Consider the following 24,477-nt stretch of genomic DNA (forward strand, 5'->3'; position numbering starts at 1 on the left):
ATATTTACCCATACTATTACTATATCAACTGTATTTGAATTAATCTGTAATAAGTATATCCTGTGTGCTTTATATGTTCTAAATGTGCTACTTTGTAATAAGTCTATGCTTTGTGCTTTATCTATTCTAAATGTGCTATATGTGGAGCTTTTCTCCCTGGGCCTCCACTGAAAATGGGCTCTGCTTGGCCCAGTGGACTACCTGGTAAACAAATGCCAATGAATAAATAAATAAATGAATAGTACATACATGCATACATATGTAAATAAGTAAATACATAAATAAATAAGGCAGTGTTATGTCTGTCTTTGGTTTGTTTAGTTTTGCATTTTATTGTACAGTTGGCAAGCTCTTTACATACTTACTAGTTTATTAACTCAAGGGAGCTACAGAGAATCATCAAACGCTCGACAGATGAGGCAAGATGTGGAGATCTAGTTGGTTACTTTTCCAGTAATGTATTGGAATGGCTTTCTGGGTAAAGACTAGGTGGCCAGTGTAGGCTTAGAACTACATATAAACATATCAGGGTCAGTAGGCATGGGGGGAGTTATGTAAAGAGTAGTGGTCTGATAACCAGTGACCTAAAGTATAGATAAAGATTGAGGTCTGCAGATATCTTTTTAGAGCTTATTCATGTCTGAGCATAAGCAATACTTTGGACTAATATGCTAGCAAACAAGAGGACCATATTTCAGTCTGCTAACTGGACTGTAGTTTATAACACAAGCAAGAGGTCAGAAAATATCACTTAGGATGCCCACAGCATAAAAAGTAATCTGTCATTTTTCCACAAGTTACAATCGAGGAGGAACCAGTGACTTGGTAGACAGTCTTTCTCAATTTTAATTGCTGTTTCCGGACACTGAATCCCATGAGAGGTATGGGGAATCAGAAAAGTATGCATGGCTTTTGTTAAACAAATCATAGGCTCCTAGTACCAGGAACTATTAAAATAAAGATTACAGAGCTCTTGAGGCTTTTGTTGCTAGTCTGCCACAATCGGAAAGGAAGCTATCTGGGAGTCCGGCGATGAGGCCCTTGAAGCATAGATGAAGACTAAGGGAAGTTGTTAGAACAATTTTGATACATCTTGATACAGTGATATTTAATTTCCAAAGAACTTTGTGCTTAGATAGAGACTAGAAAAAAGCTAGAAATAATAGAATATGAAGAGGAGGACCAGAGTTCGACCAGAAATAAAAACTTTATTGAAGTAGGTTAAGCACTTTCGTCCATAAACTTATAACAGGACTTCATCAGAGCAACTTATTAAGGAATATACTTCCCTTAAATACATTTCATAGACTAATAATGAACAATTAACCATTAATTACTAATTAAACATTGCTGCAGACTAGAACAATTTTACTACATTTAACTTCTCTATGCTTTACTTTAGAATCCAAATGGCTGGCAGAATTCATGAGACATTTTGTAGTGAGAACAATGTTAAAGAGTTTTATGTATTCAGAGACACAACAGCAAGAATGTTTCCTTGTCTGTTGCCAGGTCTGTATATTCACAGAATCATAGATTCATAGGTTGTTATAAGGCTAATGACCTGGGGTCCTTTCTAAGCCCAGACAAGTTTCTCCAAAAGACTAATGATGTCTTGTATCCAAATAGGATATTGAGGGCCAGGCATTTATAAGCGACCTATGTCAATAAGGGACATGGGAGCCAGGCTAGGTGGAAATTTCCTGTTCCCCATCCACTGGTCTAGGTTACGCTTAAAGTGGGTAATAGACTAACTCAGCTTTACATGGATAGCAAGCCTTTTCCATAGGAGGTGTAGTCTCTGGGACACATATCTGTCTCTCCAGCATGTTCTGTTTAAGTCACAAACAAAATTCAGGTCCCAAGACCTTGTATTTCTGGTACTCTTTGACTTACAAATATGTAGCAGATTCAAAAGTGAGGAGGTTGCTGATGCCTTCCAAGCCAGGCATTGATCACCCCGCCGCAATCTATAGGAGACTGAGTAGAGAGAAAGTGCTTAAGGCACTCTGCACGAGGCAAGTTTGTTATGCCTTGTATTCATTTTGTAAGGAAACTCTGAGGTCACTCCACCTGTTGCATATGCCTGGTCAGGTACATACCAAAGGGAGCATTGTATTCTATGAATGGTCTGAGAAGGGCAGACTACAGTGGGATAATAACCGCTTTGGACCGAGATGCCATGCTCTTACTTATAAGTTGCACAGCATAAAAGGACTTCCTCACAACCGTAGCCACATGGCAATTGAAGTTAAGGCTACTGTATACATTCATACCCAGATCCTTGATCACTGGGTCAAATCTTAGGGGTGTTATTATAAACGCAGCCATTAACTAGGATGGTTGACTTCCCAAAGGGTACAATTATGCATTTCTTAGTATTGAGTTTAAGACTATGGCTTTGGCACCATTTGTTAGCCAGAGATAGGCATTCTTGAAGAATTTTAGCGTCTGCAGGGGAGTCAGTAATAACCCACAGCTTGCAATCATCTGCAAACTTAGTCAGCCATAAACCTTCAGCATTTGCTTCCATTTCAGAAAAAGAGATGCCAAAAAGGAGTGGTCCCAATACCAAGCCCTGGAGGACTCTGCTGGTTACTGGCTTCTTGGTGGAGATGACCTCACCTATTTTGACCTCCTGGATTCTATGAGTGAGTTGGCTATCTAGCAAGTGATAAAAGGGTTTATGCCTAAATTAGTGAGCTTGTCTAAAATGCCTGAGTGGGTTAGTGTATCAAATGCCTTGGCTAGGTCGAGGTATGCCTTGTGCACAGTTTTATCTTCATCCAATACTTTTGTGACCCTCTCAAAAAAGTTGACCAGATGACCTTTCTTTAACAAAGCCAAATATTGTTTCTCATGACTAGGCAGATTATAATACACTGACAGTGCCATCCTCAGTTTTATTATTTGCAAAGAAAACATTCAAATTTAAAAAATAGGCACCTATTAGCACACACACTGATAAAGGATTTAATTAAGAGACTATCTGGCATGCTGAAATCCTGATTCAGGTGTGTGGATTCATCTGGAGTGTACACTCTAGTATGCACCAGAGAAGGCCATGAAGATGGTCACTGTGTGTGCCTTGTTGCACAACATAGTAATAGCTATGCACGGTGGCCTACCACCCCTGGTGAAGGTGATCTGCCATAAGAACTCTAGAAGCTGATCTAGAACAACAACAGGCATCACCGGTTGATCAAGATGAAGTATGTGACTTACCAGGTGACACAGGCTATGACTTTATGATCATACTATGGAAAAGTGAACACTCTAATTTACATCTATGAGTCATGACATGCCATGTGTATAGGTCCACGGAGAGCAATTTTTGATGGTTACCCATGCAGCTTCCACTGATTGCACTACCATACAAGAGATGTATCAATATATGACCTGTCATCAGTGCCATCATACATTTATGTATGTTATGCTGCAGTGCACATATACATATTCATGTACAAGACAGACATCAGACAGACATAGATTTGCATGTCTATGGTAGAGGAATGTATAGGCAAGCAGTTAATGCAGGCATGTATTCACAATGAGAAGATATAGGCAGGGTACATATGCTAACAATGTCAGAGACATGCTGTGAGTTTATATTCTTGCAGTGTCACTGCCCAAACTGCTGACATAATTACATGCATGCATGTACAGTAAATTGTAAACAGGAGTTTATATGTTCAGCCATAAGCAAGTAACCTGGATACTTACACAGTAACAAAACTTAAACTATATCATAAAGCATACAACTCCAGGGTAATACGGGTATATATATAGCTGTAGCAGAGCCACAAAACAGCCAGCAACACACACATGAATCTGTGCAGGATAAAATGATAAACAATAACACACTACCCTACCCAGGTATAGTTGACAAACTCAGCAAACTTGGCATAAACGCATACATAACTCATTGGATTGCCAGATGGCTCACAGACAGGACCGATGAAGTCAGGATTGGTGATGCCACCAATGCTAAGAGACTGGTTACCAGTAGGATACCTAAGGGCTCCATGCTAAAACCACTTCTATTTGGCATTTACTTCTTGGAGATAAAGGCTAATGTCAAGGGCCTTTGATTGACCAGGTTCACAGATGACTACAAATGGGAGCTATAATAGATCCCGAATGGCAAAAACATCTTACATGTGAGTCTAATACAGACAAATGACTGGTCCCAAAGTCATGTACTAAAACTGAATACCAATAAATGCATTATAGTGTCTTTTGTAAAAACTGACACCTGGGCTAATTATTCCATCAATAAGACTTCCCTAAGTGTTCACCCAGTAGTCAGGGATCTGGGAACATATGTAGACAGTAATTTGGCCTTGGACCAGCATGTGTCTAAGGTATTAAGAAAATTATTCTATGTCACCTAAATCATAAGTAAGGGCATGGAATTCAGGTCCAAGGAAGTCATTATGGTACTTTATTCGACCATTATCAGACATATCATTGAGTATAATGCCCACTTCAGCATATATCTGACCAGACATATGCAATAACTGCCCACAAAGGATCCTTACCAGGAGAATCCACAGTATAAACACATTGTCCTATATGGATCACCTTAAAGCCTTATCTTGGTACTCTGTCTCCTACAGGTTACTGAGAAGCGATCTATGCCTGGCATACAAAGCAGTCTCAGACCCATCTCTGATGGGCCTTTTGCACATCTACAAACCAAACAGCATCAGAACCACTAGATACAAGGATTTAAATTTTACTTGTGAGATAAACAAGACATGTTGGCAAGACAGATATATATCTCAGAGGATCCACGTGATCTAGAACAGGTTCCCCGTCCATGTGAAGCAGAGCCCATTCCTAACCTTATTTAAACATAACCTTGACCATTGGATGGGAAACTATAAATTCAGCCTGGCCCTGGCCCCCATTTCACTTACAGAGAGAGGCAGTCAGTAATGCCTAAACTAAAATATATCCCTCCACATAAACTCTAGAAACGTCCTAACACACCACCTCCTAATAAATGCACATGATACATATGGACACAATTGGGTTGAATTGCATGGCTAGGCTTATAAAAGCCTGGTGATCATTAGCCTAGTATATACCTATGAATTATGAACTATGAACCTATGAACCATCCTATCAATACTTACACAATAAACTGTCATTACTGCCAATAGCACAAACCAACATTTGCTCTAAAATCCATTTGCATAATGTGCACTCATGGGTATTCTCACAAGCGGATTATACACACACACACACACACATATATATATATATATATATATATATATATATATATATATGTTTGTGTCTTTTGGCTTTTCCCGGTTAGGGGTCACCACAGTGGAACTCCAGTCTGCTAATGATTGGTAGCTGATTTTTACATGTCGAGTTACCAGCCCTGACACACAACCTTCAACGAAGGTATGCCCATTCACACATATCTCCATGCAGAAGGCACTCTAGCTGAGAATCGAACCGAACAGCGTCTTATTGGGAGGCGACAATGCTACCGCAACACCACCACCGTGGGTATATATATATATATATATATATATATATATATATATATATATATTTATATATTTATATATTTATATATTTTTATATATATATGGTTCCACTTGAAACCATCGAATGTTCAGAACATCGAAGTTCTGATCATCAAGACCAGAACATCGATGTTCAGAACATCGAAGGTTCAAAGTGAACCACAGAAAAAGACATGCCCCCGGATTCACAAATCCTCCATGTAAGACTTAATAAGTCTTACTTGGAGGCTGCAGTTGAATGGTATGACGTCAGCATGCCATGAATATGCATGAGGGCACTCTGACTCAACCGTAAGTCTTACACAGACTATGTAAGAAAGCAGGGGGAGTGTCTGACTGCCGAGCAGTCTAAATGTCCACGCCCCTGCAAGTGATTGAAAAGTAAAAGCAAATACACAAGAACGAGTCCGCTCAAATGTCCTTGCACCCATCACCACACTCCCTGATATTGTAAACCCCCATCACAGTTATAAAAAGTAAAAAGTTAATTTTATTTTTTTAAATACCCGAAATAGCTGCCCGTATTTGTGCGTGTGTGCGCGGGTGTGCCCATTGCTTAGCTAGAGTTAGCATTTCAGACATAGAAGAGCATAAGAAAGAATGTGTATCCGAATTGCACCAAATGGCAATAGCGTAATGGTAGGGCATTTGCACAAAGAAGAGGTGTTCATGGTTCTAGTCCCACCACTCCCCTTCGTATTTATTTTTAAATCAGTATATGAAATAATACCAGACAAAAATATGCGTAAATAGTAGTAAAACGCAGTGAAATGGCCAATGTAACAGTGAAAAAAATAAATATTTTAAATGATCCTGATATATAATTGCCTGCAGCTAAGCAGCACTTCACCCAGTGCAATAGAGTTGCCCATAGTTTAATTACGGTTAACCAGCGCAATAGAGTTGCCCATAGTTTAATAACGGTTAACCCAGCGCAATAGAGGTGCCCATAGTGAAATAGCACTTTAACCAGCGCAATGTGTTTGCGCGGACGTGCACGCCACACCAACCAGGGCAATGTAGGGCACTGAGGAGCAACATAGAGCAAAGTTGCTTAAATGCAGCCACACCCCCTAGCCTGTCTGGACAGTATGAAAATAAAATGAACAGCAAGGTTCGAACCCAGGACTCTGTGCATCACAAGCAAAGTACAGAACCACTAAGCCATGATAACTTAGGGGAAACAGCCACTGTTAACAGACATATACTTACTAATGGTGGTTTAACCATTACTAAGCAGGTTTCCAGTCATCCGAGAATTAAAAAAAATGGCCAATCACAAAAAAGTGCGGGAAATGCGGCATATTTAAGCCCCATAGGCAGGAATACATGCCATAACTGATTGTAGCTCACATCTGCAGTTAGAATGGCTGGTGTCGGAGAGGGAATACGCTTCCAAGCGCAGCATTGGAGCATCGAGGAGTCAAAATACATGGCTTGGCTCCTTGTCCACCGTCATGAGTCAAGACACCTGCAGGGCCAGTTGCAAGGGATGGAGTACAAGGCAGAGGCTTGGAACCGGTTAGCTCATGGCCTCACCAGTGCCACAGGTGTTCCTCGGACTGGTGAGCAGGTCCGTTACCACCATGCAGACCTGAAGAGATGGAAGCAGGACCGCCTGAACCAATGGATACAGGAGGTCAGTGAGATGCAGAATGCCCCACAACTGAGTATGTAGCCATGGAATGCAGTATGTAAGAATTGATAAATTGAGTATGTATAATGGATAGGTATGTCTCAATATCCCTTCATTTACTTTACAGCTGCAGGTGACCATGCTGCGAATCAGCAAGCCTATGCTGATAGGCTGCTAAGGCTGCGCCACCAGGCAGGTTAGTGATCATTCTACATGTATTGTTATATAAAATATGGGAGAGAGTATGAAAGAAAGTGTTGTAGTCCAATAATACAGCCATAAAATTGCCTGTATAAGTCCTCTGCATGTACTGTCAGATAAAAACGTCAGAGAGGCAGAAAAAGAGTATTGTAACCCAATAAGAAAGGTAACATATGTCTGGAATACTATCCCTGCAGGCACTGTCATATAAAATAAGTGAGTGAGCCTGAAAAAAGAGTGTTCTAACCTATTAATAAAGGTAAAATATGTCTGGAACATGTCTGCCATATGCACCGTTAAATCAAATAAAGGAGTGAGCTTGTGGAAAAGTGTGTAATGCCATTAATAAAGGTCTAAAACCCGGAGTGTGCCTGTGTCACAGATTTTGAAATATTGTTGTACCCCTGCATTATACAAATAGTACTGTTTGAAAAACTGCTGGCAACCCAGAGTTGTGCAGTCCCATATAAAGTGGGTGATGGAAGTGATAGTAGCTGGGAAGCATATATACAGTCCGCAACAGTCAGTTACTGGCTGGCATGCATAAGTAAATCTGGCACATGTGTAGCACGTTAGTTTATCCCCAGAAATGTGAGTGTGTGTCAAGAAATGCAGGGTTCTGTACAAATCAAAGTGAAACTGTCATGTGAAAACATCCCACATATGTAGATAAAGAAATAGAAATGCAATCAAGAAATATGTAGCAGTAACATCTGCATCCTGGATAGTTAGTATGTCAGATATAGGTCAGGCATATATTGGACTAGCCAAACCCATTACACAACCTAATGTACGGTGGCAAGTGTAATAATACATGTAGGGGATAGACACCTGCAGTCACTAGGAATGTAGTGTAGACTAAAAGGTAATTATAAGATGTTAACCAATGTTTTTTTCTACACCCTACTGTATGTGCATAAACCATGCAATTCCACACCTCAATGGGTATGTGTAATCTTAAAATTTGTTGGGAAATATGTCCTATTGTTCTACAAATATTTGCATTCACATTGAAGCATGTGCCCTGTTTAAACACCACAATCATGGTGGCCTGTTGCTACCAAACATCCCTGCATGCTGTTGGAATATCAACTGTGGTTCAATATATGCATGTGTTATGCTTGCTGTTCAACTGTTGGAACCTTGGTGTGTTGGGTTAATGGGAATATTACTGCATGCTGTTACAACTAATCTGGAATGCTGTTGTTTATGTTGTAATTAAACACACCTAATCACAGAACGTATGGGAAGGCTGGTCCCAGCGGACCCACCTGTCCCTCCTCAGCTGGAGAGTGCACCTGGCACCAGCAGGTCCGGTGCCCAGTCTGGGCTCCCCTCCTCCATTGGTCCTGTGCTACCTTTGGGTGGAAGTGCTGCAGGGGATGGGGCTTGTCCCCCCGTGCAAGCATGGGTGGAGAAGGGCCACCTGTCACCCTTCGAAGGGTCCGGGTTGTGGTGCGTAGGGAGATCCAGCGTTCAGTCGCTGATCCCCTATGCCAGCTCAAGGCGAGAGTGGTGCATCTCACGGGTGAGCCTGCCCATCCTACACAGCCCCCAGCACAGCCACCCTCAGGGCTGTGAAGGTGCAGTGGTGACTGCCCATGGGTGAGGATCTCAGTTCCACTGCTACCATCTGTTGGCTGATGGGCTTGCGATTTCCAAACATCCGACCCTGTCAATTGTGTTCACCCACCCCATGTGTCATACACCACCCTTGTATGCATCTTGTCTGGTTACCTCCCCAACCTACCTCTCTGGACATATCTACTTCCTTTACCTCACTTCCAACTCTCACCTGAAAAAAAAAGGGCAATCTGTACCCACAAAAAAATTACACCCCATACATAGCTGCCCATTTCGCACACATGTCCATTGGACATGTAAACTGATAATTATAACTGGCAGTACAACATACTTTGTTGTCCTCACCCCTCTCCCAAGGGTGGAAGGTTTCAAATATCACTCAAAATTAATTGCATATGCACAGCTGTTGCTGGTAAAGAAATGGGCAGCTATGGACCTTCCCTACACCCGTCCTGCACATCCTGCGCTTGTTTACCTACTGTCTGTCCCTCTTTGTGCCCCCTTTTTCACCACTTTCCTATCTCACCATTTTCTTTTCTTTAAAAGAAATTAGCGCGGGGGTTAGCGGGAGTAAGCACTTTTAAGCAGTAGTAAGCGGGTTTAAGCGAGTGTGCACATGTGTCTGCTTAGCTAAGCGTCACTAAGCATTGCACAAACCCGCTTACAACTGCTTAAAAGTGCCTTAGTCACTCTATGTCAGGGCCCTTGTTCTGCTCAGCAGCAAAACAAAAAACCTCTGCCAGTCTCGAACCCCAGACCATTGACACAATAGACTGCATTAATTCCCACTAAGCCACAGCAGATATACAAATAACTGAGTTCTGAAATAAATATATCATGCATTACAATGAGGGAATGTAAATGGAAATCAGGAATGCTATAACACAAATCCTGTTCTATGGGTCTTTACCAGCAGTTGTTGTGGAATTGCATGACATGACTGTGAAAGGAGAACCAGCCATCCTAGCAGGGAATAATGTTACAGTAGCACCTTACAAACACCACACAATATCAGATCAGGATAAATACTGGCCACAGGAATACAGTGCAATAACCACATTTGTATAGCAGTTAATTGTGTAAGTCAGAAATAAAGTACATACTCCCATGTATCCTGTGTTAGCATTTGGAGGGGTGAGTACATGTCTACACTGGGAAGTGTGTACTGGAAGCAGCAACAGTCAAGTTTGAGTACAACATGCATATAACTGGCTACAACCCTAGCTTCAGATAAGAAACATATACCAACCTTCTGACTGACACAATAGTGTCCAGAGCAAACAAGCATGGGCCCCACCTTGGACAGCTGAAAGGGCTACACCTACCTAACCTAGCATTTTATAGAAGTGGGCTGCAATCACAGTGAGTAATGCAATCCCCACATAGCAGGCTGCATTCAATTACTGAATGGTGGGCAGCAATTGCTGCAGAGGCTGTCACATGCACAAGTGCAGATACCTAGAAAAGCAGGCTGTACCTGCAGTCCACACATGCTATTCTATCATTGCAGGTGCTGGGAGATAGAGAGAGAGAGAGAGAGAAAGATATGGACACAGACACAGACAGAGACAGAGACACAACAGAGAGAGAAACTGAGACATAAACCGAAATAGAGGGGGAAAACCCAAAACAAACAACCAAAAAAAAAAAAAAAACCTACAAAACCATAACACATGGAGAAGGGAAATACAAAGGTAAGGTATGTAACTCACATGTATGTGTTGGCATGTAGTAGATGATCCTGAAGAGTATTGCAGTGCTGATATATGTCATGTGGTGGTTAAATGCTGTGGGACTGATTTGTCAGATCTGCTGTGTTACAGCCAGTGAGGCCTGCTAATGCTACATGGGCTGAGGACACCCACATGCATTCTGCACAACACTGTGCAATATAATCACATAACTGTACATCCCTCAACTGTCGCATAAGTGATATCCCCACCATGAAAGGTGGACTGTACATGTGCCTATATGTACATCCATGTGTACAGCAATGGATGTGTACATGTATGTGTATAGATATGTATATCTATATATATATATATATATATATATATATATAGATATATATATATATATATATATATATATATATATATATATATATATATATATATATATATATATATATATATATATATATATATATAGCCATATAGAGAGAGAGAGAGACAGAGTGACACAGGGTCATATGTACTGCAACAGGTGTGTGGTGACCAAGGCATGGACTGTAGACAAGTGTTGATACTGCAGTGCCATTCCTCCTTTCCAAAACACTGTACCCATTAACTACCACATAGGTAGAGATCTACCTAACAGTGAAGGTGTGATAAGGGAACATGGGACACAGGTGGACAGTAGCCTCCGCTTTGATGAAGACAGTGCCACACTACACCTGTAATCAGTCTGTGTGTTATGTGTCATGACAACAGGTGTGTCATCTATAGAAATATAGGGCAGTGTTCCCCTCTGCCCATCACAATGCCCTGTGTGGTATGTACCTCACATGACAACTACACCAGGTGAAAAGGCCACAGACATACCTCCCAAAGGGTAATACTGGCTTCAAACAGATGCCCTATGCAGACTGACTCACAAAACCACATCTACACTGTATTGCATACTGGCCACACAGAGGTGACCTCTGCCAGACATACAGAGTTATGTCACACCCATAGCTGGGTGACAACCACCATGGCAACATATCACAATACCTCCGGGATACATGCTCTAGGGCCATAAACCTTGTCAGCTCACTAAACAGCACATGCTGGAGGAATAGGTTCCCATCTCAGAGATATGCCATACACCAGAATAGACCACCTAGCAATAGCAAACAAGGCTCCTCCTTAGCAGTTGTCATAAATACCCCTGATGATTGTTTGGGAGATTGGTAATACACCCCAGGAAACACCTCTATGGTTCTGGTTGGCAGGGGCAAGTGAAATCAAAGTACATGTGTGTCAAAGGCCAGGGTAGCATATGGCTAGGCTGCCGTAGGCCCTAGGGCCAACAGCATATTACCTACCTATGACACTATGCACTCACACATGTACTCAATGCAATACCTTCTATGTGAGGTTGAATAAGTGTAACGCTGAATGTGTGCAAAGTCTGTAAATGTGTGATAGCTTAGTGTGAAGTTGTATCTGACATGGTAGTGTCTATCCTAGTTGTGAGGACAGCAAATGATGTGTAATGTACTGTTAGGTGGACATAGTAGTACGGTATATGATGTGACGTAGTTCCTTGTTGACAAATGTGGTGTCTCATTGTAGGCTAAAGCAATACATGTATGCTTAGTGAGTGGTTCTGCTGGTGAATCCAACTCCCATATGAACTGTAGTACTACCAGAAGCTGCAGGCCTAAACAGCACAGTATGGTGTGTGTTCACATTGCTTGGAAACACTGTCATCTGTGTTTCCTGTAGTCTGCACAGAGGACAAAACTCAGGCATAAGGGTGTGTAAGTAGTGGCACACAGTACTGTATGGTACACAGGTAATGCTCATCTGTGTTGGCATACAGTGGTGTGTTTTATGTTTGTCTGATGTGCGTGTAATCATGCCTGTACAATGGCTGCAATCATATGTGTGTTACAGGGTATACGTGTGTATCCAGCAACATATATACTCTGTTACAACAGTATGCCACCTATAGTAACAACTCTACACATCTGTTAGGCAGGACTATGGCATCAATGACTAGGATGGCTGACTGGTACTACTGTACCTGTACTCCACATCCATTGCAATGGATGACATCTCTGTTCGCACATTGGTGTGATATACACCCCTGTCTTGAGGTTGCGCAATGTGTCACAGACAGTGTGTCGGGTACTGTTGTATAGTGGTGTGATATATAGACTGTGCCAGGCACTGTTAGTTAGTTGTGGCCTGAGAACCACTAAGTGGTATTGAACATGTGTAACCTCTGACAGACAATAGGATGGTATATATGTCAGTAAAGTGATATCTGTGGTTAAAGGTGTAAAGTGTGCCACAGGACTCGCTCACACATATTGTTCATATCTTTTTCAGCCAGATGGCCCACCAACTCAATCCATCATACACAGCGGATGAGGAAGAGGTGATACTACAAAGCCTATTGCAGCAGTACACAATGCTGTTCTCCAGAAGCAGCCAGCACCAGCAGGAGCAGACTGCACTGTGGCAGGAACTTGTTCATCGGGTAAATGACATAGGCATGCATAACTGGACATATGAGCAGGTATGCCATCACTGCAGTGATTTAATTAGACATGTCCGGCAGCGTGCGTCTGATATCCAAAGACAACAGCATGCCACAGGTGGTGGGGTGGCCATTCATCCCCCCCTCACCAGAGTGGAGGAGCTGCTCCTAAGTGTGGTGGCTCCTGGACAACAGCAACATCAACCTCTGACATGTGTTGTCATGGAGGCCGGAGCCACCCAGCACGTCCACCCGGAGCAAGCAGGTAACATGCCCTATCTGTAGATGACAGTTAACTGTAGTGTTAGATTATGTCTACGTGAGATGTGTACTGTGTGTTTAGCAGTTTTGCTGCCTAGTGTTGTGCAAAACTGACATTTCGAATAATATCTCTACACCTGTGACTGTTGACTGTTGTTATACTTCAGTTTAGCATACCCACTGTAGCAATGCCACAGTTGTGGCCACTGACTAACTCTCTCATATTCTCGTAGGTCCCTCTGGTATGACAGCAGGGCAGCCAATCCATGCTGGTGAGTGTGTTATAACTGCAATGCTGGTAATGAAATATGCATGTCATAGGTGAGGTGTAGGCGATGTACACGTAACACACCTATGCATGATGCATGCCATGCATGTTTGCTGTAAGATGTTGCACAGCTCAGTAATGTCAGTAGCTGCCTCACTGACATGCAATACACAGAGCATAAGACACAGTTGTGGCAACCCCGTACTGCACATTGGATAGGCATAGTTGCAACACCTGTATACAACATAACACATTTATCATACGCACTACGCAAAGACATGCTACATATGGTGTAACCACACACCCGCTGTAAGGTCACACCTTAGTATCCCACATGTCATCCACACACACATGATGTACCTCAGCGGTAGAGGCCTATAATGGGGCTGTGCAACACTCTTCAACACATAACACAGTCATGTTAGGCAATGCTCCCTATTGGGCACCTCATACACCCATGTACAAAGTGGCTGTGTAATAGTGAACGTAGTCATGGCACTGCAGTTCAGGTACAGTATGCTAGGCAGTGGTCTGTCACACAGTAGTAGCCATGAGTGACCACAAGTTGCATGGTGATGATGATGATGGCACATGGTAGTACACCCCATCCAGTTACAGTGACCACAGTACTACACAAGGCGGTCTTTGCTTTGCACCTCATTGTTGTGTGTGTGAACATATGCACCTATACACAATGTGCATAGCATGCTGTGTCTGCGCTTACATATGCCAGTATACACAATATGCGCAGCTATCGCCATCTGTACAAAGAGTCACATATATGTCCTGGAATGCTATTGGGTGTATAGGTCACATGACACACATTGGGTATGTGTGGTGTTTAATTCTGCAGTTGTGTAGCATGCCATGTCATGGCTGGCACCGACATATTTGCAATATGTCCCACACTCACCATAAACACTGTACAATGGCCATGTCGAGCATTGTGATTACTTCAAGTCTATATGTACCACTCATTCCATGTCTGTACATTGCATGACTTGCTACACCTGTGCCCACTATTAATCGCTATGGACACAGACACTGTAAGCAGACATGGCAATCTATGTGTCACACAGATAACACATGCAGCCATGGTATGTATACCATTGAGGGATGGTGCACAGGACATTGCAGAGTAGATAATACTTGCACAGCAATGTTGTGTCCATGTACACATTGTGTTCCAGGGTGTAGTCAATCACTGAACAACTACACACATGCATCACAGCCATGTATAATGTCATTAAATAGGGCCATCAACACTTGCACTGCATGGTCTTGAGCAACACATATTCTGCATGCTGACATGTGTGAGGTGACTGTTTGCCCTGTGATACTGTCACCCACCTTCACCCACTATTGTGTATGTGTTGGATTGCTGGTGTGTGTGTGTGTGTGTGTGTGTGTGTGTGTGTATGTGCTGTGGTGAGCAGTGTATTTGTGTTCATGTGTGCATGTGTGCATGTGTGCATGTGCTCATGTGCGCATGTGCTCATGTGTGCATGTGCTCATGTGTGCATGTGTGCATGTTTGCATGTGCTCATGTGTGCATGTGTGCATGTGCTCATGTGTGCATGTGTGCATGTGCTCATGTGTACATGTGTGCATGTGTGCATGTCTGCATGTGCTCATGTGTGCATGTGTGCTAACATCATGTACAGATTGTGAAGTGTGTTTCCTGTCTTCCTTCCACAGGTGCTGAGTTAGGGGTGTCTGAATGCAGCAGGGAACCGGATGTCACTGCCACTAATAGTGGAGATGATGAGACATGTATTTTGGTACAGGAAGGTCTGTCAGGGTCTGTCGTTGGTCCACCAATCGACAGTACACAGCGTTCAACCCCATCTATGTGCACACTCATACTGCCAATACATCCCTCATCACCAATGGCCTTAGCTGAGGGACAGCATACAGTCGGCATTGACCAGGAGAGTGTGGTACCCATGGCACATGCATCCCCTCACAGCAGCCATAGCCAGATTACTGGAATGGTACCACATAGGCGGATGTCCAGGGGTTCTCGTGGGAGCACCACTGGACATATTACCCATGGCAGACGTGCCCCCAGAGGTATTACAACCTCCAGTATGTTCTGGGCTGTAAAGCAGGCACAGGCACATATGGAATGGTACACCCGACAGGGACTAAGGGCGCAGAGGGCCCATTACACTGCTATCAATGACAGCATCCGTGACCTTGCTGGTGTCATCCGGAATTACACCGAGGTCATTGATAGCCTTTGGAGGGAGACATTAGATGTCCTCCACAATGTGTTAGCCATGAGCCAGGACCATGTGGGATGGATGGGAAGCCGACGCGGACGCATGCCCAGCAGCAGCATCAGCTGGCAGTCGTCGCGGATGGACCACACATCACAGCTGCTCCTGTAGTGGCAGTAGCAGCCCCAGCAATGCTGGGGCTGTCCTGTCCATTGACCATCCTACTAGACCATGTGCACGTGGCACTGGCCAGTCCCAGCAGGGACATGGGTCCAGTCATCATACCTCTGCCTCTGATGATAGCACCCAGTCAGGGTTGGTACCCGATACTGCCCGTAGCACCCCTGCCAGGCACAGGTACCATGTCCATGGCCAGAGACAGTGATCTGTATGGCCTAGCAGGTACAGTCTGTGGTTGTCCCACAACCGCCCATATATGGCAGCCACATGGTAGAGTTGTGTGCATGCAGACACACACACATTAACCAAACAACTAGGGCTTACACATACACACACACATTACATCAACATTGGCCCATGCTGTACTGTTGTCCCTCAGACACAGACATGTCGATTGGATGGGTCAATGTCAGACTCTGGCAAACCAACAACACACCCTGTGCATATGATGACACCTGTGCCACCTCCTGTCATCTGTCACATTGATGCAGAAATAGGCTAACATGGTTCTGATGCACAGGGTGACATTATAGCAGTGTAGCAATAGTAGCACGTTGACAACAGGAAAATGTACTAATATCCTTGTAGGTACATCTGAGCAGGCATTATGCATCACAGCTCTGATAGTCATTGTAGCATCGTTTACACCAGTGTTAGGTCTGAGTATGTATTGTCCACCCATGTGCCACTTGGCTGAAGTGTACAGTGTTGCCAGCATGTGTTAGTGAGTGGACAGTATGTGTGTGATGTGTTCATTACAAATTAGCAGGTGTACATCTGTGAACATGGTGTGTGTGCACCGTCTGCATGTATGTGCATAGTGGACACATGGGATGTGCGACACACCCTGTTGTACACATTGTTAACATCTCATGGTATCTTTCGATGGCCAGTACAGATATGTAGTAACATGGGTACACATGTGTGTATGACATGGGTTAACAATATGCTGTGGGTGATACTGTTGATATCTGTCAATGATCTGCAGTCTGGAAGTATACACCACCTCAACAGCATGACTATAACCAATCATTAGATGATGTCCTGACAAATGACATACAGTTGTAGGGAACTCAGTAACAGTTGGATCTTTCCGGTACTATACTATACTATAACAGTAACCGGTGGTATTGACCGCCACACGTTCCTGGGACCACACCTGTGTGGCATATAGCCCTCTTAGGTACATGCAAACACACTAGGGATATGTCCATCCACATCTGAAAATGCATGCATTGGCCTACACTGCATTCCCTGGATGGGACGCATATCCTACACAAGGGTATTATACAGACCGATACCTGTTGTCCAATACATGCTGTATAGTCATAAGTCGACTATGGCATAGTCACCCACATTTACTAGACATACTATCCCGACAGTACCACATAGGTGGTAGCCCTCAACATGTATGTTGGGTACCAATGTGTACAGACAGACACGTGATATGTCATCTGTCCCTTGGTATCCACATATCCATAGGTATTGTGGAGTCCATCAGTGTTTCACATAACACATTAGGGGCCTGCATGCATATCCACATGGCTGTTGTACACCTATAATGACTGTCCATTACTGCCAGTCGTTGTTGTGTATGAACATGTGTGACATATACCCCAGGCAATTACCCTCGCTCACAGTACTCTATAGTACGTGTCATGGGTGTGTGTGGCACAGATGACCTTGGCCATGGATCACTACAGTGGCCGGGCTTGTTGCATACATACATACATATGTGACCTATGATCTGAGAAGCAGCGGCACAATCTGTCGAAGGAAACAAATGTATTCATGTAGTATGCAGGCTTCACACCTATGTACTGATTGAGGTCACATGTACACATATTCATTTGCCACACAGATACCCGATGTGTGCAATACAGATACTGTTTTAATCATATGTCATACCGTAGTAAAAGCAAAACCCATGCTGCATTGACCACCTGTGGCATACACACACAGCATTTGCAGGACTCAAACCCCTACCTGAGTAGGTTATGATACTAGAAAGATACACATTAACAAAGAGCACTATATGTTTTCTTGGGTGGTTTCTGTTCTCCTGATATATCTGTAGGATGCTGACATCATCAGACATTCCAAAGAGGGATGTACCTCTTTTATTGTGTTTTCCCAGTCTCCAAAAAGGCTACTCCTCACAAAGGAAATCACACACACACCCCCACAAACACACGCTGTCAACAAGATTCAAATCCCTACCTAACTATGTTATGATAGTAGAGAAATACACATTAACACAGCACGCTATATGCTTTACTGGGTGGTTCATGTTCACCTGATATATTTGTAGGATGCTGACATCATCAGACATTCCAAAGAGGGATGTGCCTCTTTTAATGTGTTTTTCCAGTCTCCAAAAAGGCTACTCCTCTCAAAAGAAATCATACACACACAGTCAGCACTTGTAGGATTCAAACCTCTACCTAACTATGCTATGATACTTGAGAGACACAAATTAACACAGCACGCTACATGCTTTACTGGGTGGTTGCTGTTCACCTGATATATTTGTAGGATGCTGACATCATCAGACATTCCAAAGAGGGATGTGCCTCTTTTAATTTGTTTTCCCAGTCTCAAAAAAGGGTACTCCTCTCAAAGAGAAATCACATACATTAACACACACTGTCAGCGCTTGCAGGATTCAAACCCCTACCTAACAATGTTATGATACCAGAGAGATACGCATTAACACGGTGTGCTACATGCTACATTGGGTGGCTTTTGTTCACCTGATATATTTGTAGGATGCTCTCATCATCAGACATTCCAAAGTGGGATGTGCCTCTTTTAATGTGTTTTCCCAGTCTCCAAAAAGGCTACTCTTCTCAAAGAAAATCACAGACATACTGTCAGTGCTTGCAGGATTCAAACCCCTACTTAACTATGTTATGATATTAGAAAAATATGCATTACTGCAGCCCGCTACATGCTTTACTGGGTGGGGTTTGTTCACCTGATATATTTGCAGGATGCTGACATCATCAGACATTCCAAAGAGGGATGTACCTCTTTTATTGTGTTTTCCCAGTCTCCAAAAAGGATACTCCTCACAAAGGAAATCACACACTAACAGTGTTTACAGGATTCAAACCCCTACTTAATTATGCTATGATACTACCGAGATACACATTAACATGGCACGCTGCATGCTTTACTGGGTGGTTTTTGTTCACTGATATATTTGTAGGATGCTGACATCATCAGACATTCCAAAGAGGGATGTGCCTCTTTTAATGCGTTTTCCCAGTCTCAAAAAAGGCTACTCCTCTCAAAGGAAATCACACACATACACACTGTCAGCACTTGCAGGATTCAAATCCCTATCTAACTATGTTATGATATTAGAGAGATATGCATTAACACAGTGTGCTATATGCTTTATTGGGTGGTTTTTGTTCTCCTGGTATATTTGTAGGATGCTGACATCATCAGACTGGACATGGGAACGCGTGTGCACTTTCTTTTATGCAATCCCAGGAATGATCCATGTGGGTCGGCAGGTATTAACAGCTTGAACAGGACCCTGTGAGTTGCACCTTCTGTGATCTATCTGTGGACACATTGACATCCCTTCATATGTCAACACATATCTATGCACAGATTGTTGTTTTTTGTGGATACAACATGTGTCTGTGATGTTGATGAAGAGCTATGCAAAGTCTATGTGGGACATGTGTAGCTCTGTTCAGTGATGTATGTCCTGGGTGGCTGCCTTGCAAATGGTGTAGCATGTTTGGGAACCATGATCTGCACATGAACATACCACAGTTGGTAGGGTTATATGTTTGTCAGCTTCCAATAGCTCTGTTTATGACTTCAGCCATGATGTACTCCATGGCCTTGCAGATCAGACTTTATAGGCTTACTGGACTATATTTCCCATGGTGTGTTGTGCACCCACCCTTGTGGGGAGTGCCATATGTTGCTGTAACACATTCAACGGTTCCATACCCTGTGGAGTAGGTGAGGCTCAACAGACTGTTCAGGTGCAGGGTCTGTTTGTTCTGTAGTGCATGCATGACACATATTGGGAAACATTGTAATCCAATTGCTGCCATGCTTTTGGCTTTGGGGGGAGCTGGTCAGCCATTCTACACGTGATATCTCCTGGTATGATGTCAGGGACTTTTGTCAGTGGGAGGTGGTTATGTATATATGGGCCTGTCTGACAGGATGTTGGCATTGTCAGTAAGGTACAGTTGTCCCTGACTCAGGACATATATGAGTGTACATTACTATTTATGACATAGCTGAAGGACATGTCATGATTCTCAGTCTGGACTCCTTCTCAGCTACTCTTTACAAAACACCAACAAACCTGAGCACTAATCCCGGTTATACTCATTTACACACTTAACACCCTACTGATCCTTTGTGATCAGGCTACAGAGTATGTCATCATAATATACTGGCATGTCCAGGGCTCAGTTTCGTGTGTACTCTCCAGTCCAGCTAGTGAATATTGTGTTTATGACACAATGTCAAATCTGCCTCATGTACACAGACAACCCTCTCCTCCTCCCAACACACTCAGATATATGTGAGAGATGCAACAATATTGACATACAGGAGGCTGAGCTCTCTCGACCCATGACTTGCATGGTCTATCAGGTGGTGGAGGTGACCACACACACCACATATCAGTCTCACATACACCGATAGTGACAGCAAACAAACCACATTATCACACATACACATACTCAGAGGCTCTACACACACTCTGCCTAAGCAGCAGAGACCTCCAAAGCAGACACACAAACAACTGCTACCCCACTACAATACCCACATATCACATAGTTCACAATGTCAGTGTGCCACACAGTCACTGCCCTTCGGGCTAAACAACAAACCTGATACACATGTAATGGGTGACACTTAATGTCAGTCACACTGATGTCCCACTCACCAGGCCAAACAAGGGAATAGTCACTTAGAGCTGTCTCTCAGGTACCAGGATCCGCCACATAACACATGCACTCAGGTCACTCCAAAGCAAGTCCAGGACTGGCTCCATCATTGTCCATGCTGGTGCGTACAACCTCAGACGTTCCTCCTTGGACCACATGACATGATACATAGAGGAACTCTCTGATCATGTAGCCCACGCCGGTATGACCCTGACCTTGTCTAGCATCTTACACTCACCAAGTATGATGTCTCAGTATTAAACCAAAACAAGCGTTCAAACTTCAGAAACATAAAACCGGACACAGAACAAATCAAGTGAGCCTGCATACAGCAAATTCAATTTATTTTAAGCGCTTTTCGTGCACTCAATGAGTGCACTTCATCAGAAACAATAAAACCATATATAAATGAGGTTTAAATAAACCTAACAATTAATTCATTCAATTAAATTTAAAAAACCCGCCTTCCTTTCCTTAAAGTTACAGTAACTAAATAATGGATAGTGAACTACTTTTTCTACTGCTATGTTGTATATTTCATATAATAGTGATAATATAATCACCTATACTGAAATTTTATATAATTTTATGTAATCCATTAAGTCACAATGATTAAATAATACACAATAACCTACTTATCCTACTGTTATATATATATATATATATATATATATATATATATATATATATATCATCTATACTGATCTAAATGTATAAACAAGACATGTATTAATACATACGCATATACTAAAACACATAATAGTTTTTAAAAAATTTTTAAAAACACATAAATATATCTACATGTCTCATAGGGACAAAAAATCAACATTTAATTAACTTGGCCATACACAAATAGTTATGTATATAGGTAAGCTTTTAACAAATTCATAAACAACTTTACAATAAAGTGGTGTTGAAAAAATATAAACATAAAATTAGAAATTAAAATATGTAAATATTACTACATTTAATGAAGGCAACATCAGCGTTTCAAACTCTTAAGTTTCAGAATACTACTGATTGAACAAGATTCATTCAGACCCAGATAGTTGTAAGCATTAAGCCTTATTTGCCATTCTAACTCTAGTTCTTCCAACTGTAAACAAGCTGGACCCCCTCTTCTAGTTGGATAAATTTGGTCAATCACTGCAAATTTAAAGCTATGGTTGCTATGTTTAAAATTATGTTTGGCAAGTGCGTTATCCAATTTCATTCTGCTAGTAGCATATTGGTGTTCATATAACCTTTCACAGAGTCTATGCTCCGTTTTACCCACATAAAATGCAGGACAATTTTGACATTTTGCCACATACACAACCATTCTACTATTACAATTAAATCTAGCTTTAAATTTTATATGGTGGTCATTAATCGTCAGGGAGTATAAATTATCCACAAATTTGCAGTAATTACAGTCCTGACATTTAAACATCCCAGTAATCTTAGGAAGTACCCTTTGTTGGCGTTCGAGGTAATTTTTGAGGTTATATCCTCTCCTATATGTGACACTTGGGCTGCCCCCCAATTTTACACAAATGGTATGGTTAATACCAAAAAGTTCCCAATTCTTTTTAATAGTCTCATAGCATAATTGACTATGTATATTGTATGTGGTTATTAAGTTAGGGATCTTCTGTGTCTCAATATCATGCCCTATTATGGTGGGATTAACACAATCTACTACCATATTATCAACAGTGGATAGTTGGTTAGTACTTAATAAGGGTTGGTATATACCATTAGATCTTTTAAGTTGGACTTCAACAATTAAATCATCCAGTAAAGTTGCTGGGTAACCTCTGTGTAAAAACAGAGATTTTAAAAATTGACATTCCTGCTCAAAGGCACCATCCTCACTTACAATACGTGCTGCACGAACAAGCTGTCCTTTGAAAATGGAACGTTTTTGGTAGTATGGATGGCAACTTGTAAAGTGCAAAAATGAATTGGAATAAGTTCTTTTCCTATAAATTGAAGCTTTAACTATACCCAATTCCCTATTCTTCACAAGCCATACATCCAAAAAAGCTATGGATTCCGTATCAAAGGAAGCTGTACATTGCAAGAATGGTGTGGATTCATTAAATATTTGTAAAATATTATTACTACTAGTTAGATCACCTTTAAGCAGTATAAAAATGTCATCCAAAAACCGCGTGTAATATATTATTTTTTCTTTAAACACTTCATTACTGAAGACATATTCAGTCTCCCAATATGCCATCACTAAGTTAGCTATACTCGCACCACACGGGGAACCCATAGCTACTCCGACTTTCTGTAGATAAAAATTGTTATCACCAAACATGAAAAAATTATTATTAAGAACAATTTCCATTAGTTCAGTAACAAGTGATATTTCGTCTGATGGTGCCCCTTCGTTCCGTAATAGGGCACCCACCCATTCTATACCCAAATCTTGTGGAATACAAGTGTAGAGGTCTTTAACATCCACCGTAAAGAAATTGTAGTCCATCCTAAGATCAAAGTTGTTCAGGTTTTTAAGGAGAGACCACAAATCTTTACATATCTGGGTTTGTTTGGTTACATATTTTATCAGAATTGAATCGACCACCTTAGCACATACATAGGTGGGAGAACCCCTCCCATCAACCAATGGTCTCAATGGAGGGTTAGCCTCATTTTTATGTATTTTGGGAATACCAAAAATACAAGGATATCTAGGAAAGGATGTATAAAGGAAGTTGTAGATTTTTTGCTCAATTCTCCCTTCAATGTACAAATCCTCAATATAACTCTTGATCTTATTATATGCTCCATTAACTTCAGATCTAGAGCTTAAAATATAAGCGGGATTGTCCAATACTGAAAACATCCTTTCCTCATAATCAATATTGTCAAAAACAAAAAGTCCCCCACCTTTATCAGGTTTACAAATACATATATTCTGAGATTTAATGTAATCCAAACACTGTTTTTCAAATGCAATAGTAGCCCTATTACCCCTAGATTTTTTATTATTATTTTTCATTATCTGTCTAAAATCCAGCTCACATAGCTGTTCAAAAGTGTGTACTAATGGGTGTAACGGGGGGTTAAATGTACTAGAGATGTAAAACAAATCACCCTCAGAAGGGTTAATACTTGTACCCATCATAAGCAAAAAGTTTAACTTCCTAGTAAACACTTTAAGATCTATTACAGATTTAACCAATTCAAACTTTTGTAATGGCACATAAGTATACCCTTTTGACAGAAAATCCACAATGTCCAAAGGGATACTGACAGACGAAAAGTTGTAAACTTTAAAGTCACCTGAACCATTAGTAATGATAGTAGGTTGTTTAACAATGGTCCCCTCATCAGTTGTACATACAATAAAATCATCATTACTAAGGGAAATTGAAGAAGTATCAGTAAGTTGATTATCTATAAGTGGGTACAAAGTATTCACATTTACGGTTTGTGGTTGTTCTGTCTCCTCTGAAAAGTTTTT

This window comes from Protopterus annectens, chromosome 7.part1 (genome assembly GCF_019279795.1).
Source record: "Protopterus annectens isolate FY-2018-M chromosome 7.part1, PAN1.0, whole genome shotgun sequence".
Taxonomy (NCBI): Eukaryota; Metazoa; Chordata; order Ceratodontiformes; family Protopteridae; genus Protopterus; species Protopterus annectens.